The sequence below is a fragment of the Zalophus californianus genome, chromosome 9 (assembly GCF_009762305.2).
Source record: "Zalophus californianus isolate mZalCal1 chromosome 9, mZalCal1.pri.v2, whole genome shotgun sequence".
In the NCBI taxonomy this organism is placed as follows: domain Eukaryota; kingdom Metazoa; phylum Chordata; class Mammalia; order Carnivora; family Otariidae; genus Zalophus; species Zalophus californianus.
The window spans coordinates 47,657,567-47,666,125 of record NC_045603.1 but is presented as its reverse complement, the minus strand read 5'-3'; positions in this window follow the sequence as shown (position 1 = coordinate 47,666,125).

The window sequence follows — 8,559 nt, the reverse complement described above, 5'->3', positions numbered from 1 at the left end:
TTACTGCAAGATAACCCTGCCAAGAAAAAGACCAGTCTCAGTCTGGAGCTAGCGTGGCACAGTGGAACAGGTGAGCCTGGACATCAGGATCGTGGCTTCGGGTCCAGACTCCGCCATTACATAGACAGCCTTTGACTGTGGGCTATCTTGCTTGACTCTTGGTTCTCCGTTTCTTCATCTACAAAATGACGGCTTAGATCCAGATGATTTCCAAGGGACTCTTCATCTCCAAAATCCCCTGGTTCTGCTTTTTCAGATTGAAATTTCAACTTCTCATTTGCTTATGTTGAGAACAGATTTGATTAAACGAGAAAGGTTTTGTTTGACCCTTGTAAGAACTCTTCTTGTTCATGTGCATTTTTTTTACTGGTGGATTGTTTTTAGAGAGTATATGCAAGGTGCGCCTGGTGGCTCAGTCGGTTAAGCGTCTGCCTTCAGCTCAGGTCATGATCCCAGGGTCCTGGGATCGAGCCCCGCGTCGGGCTCCCTGCTCAACAGGAAGCCTGCTTCTCCCTCTCCCTCTGCCTGCCCCTCTCCCTACTTGTGCTCCCTCTCTCTCTCTCTGTCAAATAAATAAAATCTTAAAAAAAAAAAGTATATGCAAAACATTAAATGTAATTTATTTTCATATTTGTTATGTTAGAGGACATATCATTTCCTTTGATTTATCAAAATTGCTTCACACTTCATATGAAGTCCTTAGGAGGTAAATTATTGCCAACTCAGCAAATTATTTATGGCTGTTTGAGGGATTTTTTTGTATATGCAGTTTTTAATTTGGAAAACAGCACATCACCCAAACCATGGAAATTCACATTTTTCTATTTAATTAAAAATCTCATAAATACTATGTACTCCACAAGAACAAGCCTGCTTATTTATTTAACCAGCCAGGATTATGCCCTCTTTTTTTTTTTTTTTTTAAGGACTTTATTTTTTAGAGCAGCTTTAGGTTCATATGCATTTCTAAATGTTGAATTTTTATTACCCATAAAAATTCTTTTTTGTTTTGTTACTTTCTTTTTTTCTGAGAGACAGAGAGCAGGGGTTGGGGAGGAGCAGAGGGAGAGGGAGAAAGAGAATCTTAAGCAGGTTCCATTCCCAGCATGGAGCCTGAATTTGGGGCTCGATCTCATGACCCTGAGATCATGATCTGAGCCGAAATCAAGAGTCAGACATTTAAATGACTGAGCCACCCAGGTGCCCCAAAATTATTTTCTTTTACAGTCAAATGATGTGTATCAAACAAATGTTTTCAATTTCCATTTCCTGTTTGTTCTTACACTCCCCAAAGTCAGTCTCCTGTGTTCTCAATTCTCCTTCTCTCAATTTAAAATTAGTGGTGGCGGTTTGGTACAGGAGAGTGATGGGGAGAGGTCTTTCCAGGAGATAGGAGGCTCAGAATCGATTAGTCCGTTGAGATTTGGGGTCTCCAAAACTGGGATTTACTACGGGAACGATCAGACTCTCCAGGTCCTTCTCTGCCTGGAGTGTAGAAGAAAGACTAACCTCTTTGGACTAGAGTTCTTAGAGAGTCATGGAGTGGCTCGCTGACCATATTTGCCAGAATTAGAATGTTTTATACAATTTAACAAAAAGTTATACAGGGGAAAAAAAAAAAGACTGTGGAAACACGGTTGGTTTCCTAACCAAACACCCATTCCCATTCTTTGCTTCTACTCCAGAGGCTAGAAATGCTAAATTTTCTTTTCACCATGATGCCACATAGTTAGGGATAGTCGTGTACGATCTTGCCAGTGAAATGTGATTGGAGATCGCTGAGGATTTCTGGGGAATGTTTTGCTTTCCTGCTAAAAGGGGCGGATGTGGCAAGCACTGCCTTTTCCTGCCTTGAATGTAGCTGTGGATGTCTAGACTTGTACTAATTGGTAGAGGAGAGGTGAGGAGAACCTGATCTGAAAGTGCTGAGCTGCTAAAACAAGGCCATTAGGTACCTGTTTCCAGGCTTCTTGCTCTAGATGAAAAGTAAACCCTTATTAGTTTAAGCCACTTTTAGTTGCTACTTGCTGCTGAAGGTATAACAATGAGAATTTGAGGGTGAAAAAGGGCAGGTATGGAGGACTTGCTCTGTTAGACTTTAAAACCCAGGAAGAAACAGGTGAATGTAGTTGGTTAAAGACAAAACTAGAGTAGTTGCTAGCCTGACCCCGGCCATCTTTGCAGTCCATAGAGCACCAAACCCCAGGGGCCAGGTGGATGGGAGGGGAGAAATTGTTTGGTGGACATGGGGACACATAGATGGAGTCCATACCTGAAGCTGTTGGTGCCTTGGGGTGAGTGAACCAGTCCCAACAGGAACAAACTTTCCAGTTAGGTGGGACGTGGTCTGCCTGGCCCTCCACTGTCTTCTTTTTGCTCCTCCATTTTGATCATCCCTCATTACCCAGTACTCCCCTTGCCCCAGCCCCAGCCTTATACTTACTCAGTAACTACCTCATTCCCAGTATTTCCCCCAATTCTTCAAGTTGAGTTGGTAGATCAAGAAAGCACTCTCACCAATGACTTAAAGGTTATGCCTCCGTCTTGGAAGGTTCTACAGATACTCTATAAGAGGACCAAGGAAAAACTTTCTAGTAATGCTCCAAGACCTCCATAAAATCACAGGAGGATGCAGTTTCACTAGAGGGCTTCCCACTGCCCACACACATAGGACTGTGGATATTAGCGAGAGCCTGCGTGCTGGGAAGAAATGAAGTGATTGTCATGGAAAACTCTTCAGCCAAACACAGGACCATTTTTCTGAAATAAAGAATATGAGGATATCCAGTGCCTGCACTCAAATAGCATTCCTCACAGGGATGTCAAGCCTGTGAATCTCTCTTACCTCTGAAAAGCTCAATGCTGTTCTGAAACTCAGGAATTTTGCCGAGGAGACTATGGGCTACAACTTTTGTCCTCTCCTCCCCCAACACTGCACTGTGTGGCCCCATGGAAATATGACAGGGCCTGTCATCATGGGTACTCAAATGTCATCATGTTTGTCTCCATTCTAACCCAAACTTGGCCTCACCCTCTTTCCTGGTGGAAGATTCAAGTAGAGCTGTCTAAATTTCCCCTACTCTAAGGGGTCAGAGAAATCAAAGGAAGTCAAGATGCTCATCTGGAACCTGCTAGAAATGTTCGCTCAAAGAATGGCCGTTGCAGGGTTTACGAACTATGGGATTACGCACCTGATAACAGTTCTCTGGACTAGTGCCACTTAAGGTATGGACCAGTGTCAGTCCATGAACAGTTTCTTACCTGTTCAAACAAAGTACAGAAATTGAGAGTAAGTGTTGCAAAACTTTATTAGCACTTTGATATTACCATGACAGCCAGCCATTTGACTTTGTATTTTAAAAAGTATCAGTCTGCAATGGATTGAAAGTAAAAAACTGGTTTCCAAACAGTTGGAGGATTGCTTCTCCCCATCTGGGGAGAAAGTGCCAGAGTTTTGGCCACAAAGTGATTTGATTATGAGGAGCTTTGTGGTTCACTCAGACTGGCCTCTTGGTTATGTGGCTTAAAATGGGTCTTATGTTAGGGCCTTTGAATTCCCAGATCTCTCCGGCCCCCTAGAGCCGGGGAGTTTAGTGGAGGGACAAGAAGACCGTGGGGCAATAAGGTTGGGGCCTCTCATCTCTAACTCATTTATCTGATGGCCTACTCAACATCTCCACTAGGAGGTCTAAGAGATCTCTCAAACTGAACTGCTCTTCCCCAACCCCAAACACCTTTGTCCACAACACTATCTTAGCATTTGCTCAGATGAAAAATCTTGAAGTTGTTATTGACATTTCTCTCTTTCTCACCTTCTTACCCACCCTGGCAGCCTGGTTGGCTCTGCCGTCCAAACAGCCAGAATCCAACCTCTTCCGCCCCATCTCCACTGCTACTGTGATGGTCTCCTCAAGGATCTCCCCACTTTGACCTGAAACGTCCACAGTTCACCGTGCAGCAGCTAGATTGGCCTGCCCTGTCATGCCTCTGCTTGAAGTCGCATAATGGCACCCCGCCGTACTGCGAGTCAAATCCTCCCAGCAGCCTCAGGCCGTGCAGTACAGGAGCTCTTTTCTCACCCTCCCCCGCCTCCTCTGCCTCTGCCACCAGGACTTCATTCTGTCGCTGCACACTCCAGCCACACTCCCACCTCGGGGGGTTTGCTCAGGCTCTTCGGGGAAAGCTCTTTCCCATTGTCCGTGTGGCTAGCTCTCTCTCCATTCTAGACTGCCCTCAAAACCTCACATTTTCAGTGAGGCTTATCCCGATCTTATTACTGCAGCGTACCTCACCTTCTCCCCGGCACTCTGAAATCTCCTGCCCCTGCCCCACTTTTTCTTTATTCCATAGAACGTGTATCTTTATATTGTACCATTTTCATGTGCTCATACATTGTTTACTCTCGCCCCCTGCCACCAGGATGTAAGCTTCACAGAGATAGGGATCTGTTTTACTGACTGCCACGAATAGAGCCAGGCACTTAATAAATGCATCTCCTTATAGCAGCTCTTACTAATTCCCTTGAAGAATCCCCCAGAACCTCACTGTCGCCTTAGAGAAGGGAAGGCAGAGGGAGAGTGGGAGGAATAAGAGAGCTGTTGGTAAAATTCAGGGCTGAATTACCTACTAAAAACTGCGAGAGCGTCTCGTGCCCCGGCATTGCCCTCCTTGTCTCCCCGTCTTTCATTCTGTCTTTCTTCCTTCCATTCTGGATGCGCCAGAAACAGGTGGCACGTGAAGGATCGGAACCTGTCCGCTGACAGATGTAGATTTCAAGGTGCAGTTATTGGACCCGGTGACCTTGTGGCTTCACGGAGGCTCTGGATGGCAGTACAGGTAGGACGAGAAGGTGTAGGACCACAGTCTTTGTCCAAGACGCGTGCCTGGATCCAGAAAGGATGTAAGCAAGCACCACATGAGAAGGAGAACGGCTCAGGGGCAGGGAATTGATGAAGCTGTTGGCGGAACTTCTCAGGAAAGTTAAAAGAATAAAAAAATAAATGTGATTAATAAATAAATATGGGTTGCCACTAAGCATAAAGGGCGTGAGCAAGGGAGACGTTTTGGGCCACTTCTTTGGCCCCAGCTTCTATCTTTTAAGTTTATTTTTTAAGTAATCTCTACACTCAGTGTGGGGCTCAAACTCAAGACCCTGAGATCAAGAGTCACATGTTTTCTTCTGGCTGAGCCAGTCAGGCGCCCCAAATTTCTGTCATTTCTAATATTATTCCTAAGGCAGGACATCTGGGTTATCCTAGATGAGTTACTCTTTTTCTTTACATTAGTTCTAAATTGTGTTTTAAAACCTTCTCAATGTGCAATTTCTAAAGTCACACTTCTTGTTAAAAATTTCCAAGTTTCTATATGCTCTTCTGACAGCTTTGCTTATTTTTGGGTTGGAGAACTTTTTCCATTAGACCTAAGATTGAAGGAATGCAGTATGCTGCCCTCAGCCTCTGAAAAGGAGGCTTGTCTTCTCCAGCATTTACGTCTTCAAGCACTGGTTCAGAGGGAACAGACCCAGACTCTGGGCCAACACGGAATAGAATGCACAGTCAGGACACAGTGGGGAGAAAGCCGGGAAGCCTTGTTTAAACTGTGGTTGTGGCGAAAATCTTTGGGGGAAGAGAAATTCAAGAGGAGTTTATTAAGAGCATTATTTTAAAAGTATAAGATTTGTGACTGCAATATATAAACTTAAGTGACTTTGGGAATGAACGATGTATATGGCACAAGGGTGAAAAGTGAACCGTCATTCTCATTGTAAACCTGACAGAGTATTTGTAATCAGGGGTATCTATGATACCGTCGCTTGCCAATTAACTCTGAATGTTCTCATGGTGAAAATTCTCTGGACGAGCAAGGATTCTCTATAAAAGGAAAAAAGCAAGATCCTTAAAGTATCAGTATAAGTCGAATCGCCTTTTGCTGAAAAAAAAAAAAACGATTATGGTTCCAGTTATAGAGAATCGTTTCTCCATTTTGGCTTAGAGCCGTTAACCACTCTGCTTTGCTAATAATCAACAATAGTGGTTCGCAGAGATGTTACTTTAATTAATGCGTTTCTTAAACGGTTTCCTTTTGACCTCTTTTTTCTCCTCCTAGCCCCTTGCTTCAAATATGAAGCAAATCTCCATCCTGACCTCAACTCTTTATTCTCTTAGAAGCTTCCAGAGAGCAGAAAACGTGTCTGTTGCCAGTGGGTAAAATAGTGCTGGTCACCTATTAGACGCAATCAGCCCTAAGTGGTCAGCTCTCAAAACCGCATCTTTCCTTCTGTGCTCCTGCCTATAGTTCGTCACCGTTCTTTCAAGAAACAGTGGCGTCCCATGAAAACTGCAGTTCACACCTCGACGAGGGGAGAGCTCTTCCTTGAGGTCCCCGCGTGCATACGTCAGGGCCCAGCCCCAGTGCTCTGTGTACTTTGTATCACCCAGGCTCCTGAAAAGTCCTGTATTCAAGGGTCCAGACTACATAATATGAATCATTGTGACTGTTCTTCAAGGACTTTGTTAAGCGACTCTTAAGTGAAACTGGCTTTTGTTGTTTCATGTGAGGGCATGGTGGTGAAGAATAATGCGGTGACGGCCGGTACAGCCGGTGCCACGAGTTTGGCCCACCCTTGTCTTCGCACCGTCAGTTGGTCCACACATGTCAGTGCAAAGCCAATCAAGTCTTAGTATTATTATGAAGAGTTTTACCCTCACAAGACCCTTGCAAGAGGTTCGCTCGAAGCTTGGTGACTCGCTGCCCTAGGCTTTCGGGATGTCATGGCCGCTGCCCCTGTGGAGCTTGCGTTCCAGTGACGGAAGACGCCCAACAAGGGGAGAAGTAAACAAGGTGATTTCAGAGCGTGATCAATTCCGTGAAGAGAATAAATACAGGGAACGGGACAGACAGTAGCTAAGGATGGAGGAGGGGCTGCTTTGGAAGAGGCCTCTCTGAAGAGATGATCTCTGACCCAAGAACTCAAGGGTGGAAGGGGGTCTGCCATGCCGAAGACTGGGGAAGAGGTTTCTGGAGAGGTGATATAGCAAGGGCCAAAGCCCCAAGGCAGGAAATAGCTTGGCATTTAAGGAAGAGGGGCCCTTGGGTGGTGCAGTTAAGCATCCGACTCTTGGTTTCACTTCAGGTCATGATCTCAGAGTCTTGAGATCAAGCCCCATGTTGGGCTCTGAGCTCAGCAGGGAATCAGCTGAAGTTTCTCTCTCCCTCCCTGTGCTTCCACTCTCTCTCTTTCTCTCTCTAAAATAAGTAAATAAATCTTAAAAAAAAAAAGGCAAGACAAGAAAGAGATTAGTCTGTTCTGGATAATGGCAGTATTTTTTATGACCCCTGTGGTTCCTTCAAGGGGGATTCCATATTCTTATCATTAAAAATTATAATAGTATATGTACTAACTTGTTTAATCCTTCTAACAATCTTGTTATCCCCATTTTACAGATGAGGAAACCGAGGCATGCTGAGACTAGGAAAGTGGTGACAGAGCTAGAACACCAGGAGGTTTGGCCACAGAACCTCTAATCTTTAGAGCCTCTTCTTGAGAAGACAATCACTCAATAGAGAAAAACTTCCTTGTTAGTGCATAAAAAAGCTTTTCTTTCTTTCTTCCTCTTTCTTTTCTTTCTTTCTTTTTTTTTTCTTTTTGGTATATAATGTATAGAATTAATCCCTCCTACTTGGGGTCTGGAGAACCAGAAGCTGTCAGAGCCACTGACACATCACATCTGTCACTTGAGGAAAGAACAGTAGCTCAATGGAAAGGAGTTTCTCTGAATAATTCCCCTGAAAAGTTTCTCTCTCAACTTGAGCAGTCACAGATGCATTGAGTCTTTATGAAGCTTTTGTCTTATTCTAAACGAGATATAAAGAGCAATGAGCTGTGAAGCCGAATGATCCACTCTGACAGGTTCTCTATCTCTGCGACCCAGGTTGGTTGGAGGGATTTGTCTAACTTCTGCATGGTCCTGTCAGGAGGTCACAAAAGTCAAATGCCCTACTGCCAAACCTATGCAGATTCCCTCTCTAGGAGGGAAGGGAAGGGGACCTCACTGTCAGCTTGGGTAGGAAAGGACAGCCTTACCCCAAACAAGGGCAGTGAGACCACCCATGTCACATTCTTGAGATGTTTGCGCTGACCCAGCAGCATCTCTTTAATCTTCTTTATGGAATCTTCTCTGCTTTGCTTCATCTCAGCCCACCCCCCTACCCCCCCAACTCCCCTCAGCTCCAATCCACAGGCATTGGGTGAAGCTGCAAACCTAACTCAAAAAGTCAGATTTAGGGGCGCCTGGGTGGCTCAGTCGTTAAGCGTCTGCCTTCGGCTCAGGTCTGGTCCCAGGGTCCTGGGATCTAGCCCCGCATCAGGCTCCCTGCTCTACGGGAAGCCTGCTTCTCCCTCTCCCACTCCCCCTGCTTGTGTTCCCTCTCTTGCTGTGTCTCTCTCTGTCAAATAAATAAAATCTTTAAAAAAAAAAAAAGTCAGATTTACTCCCTGGTTATAGGCACTCTGTCATCTGGCCTGCAACAGAACCACATTCCTTACTGGGAGACCAACCC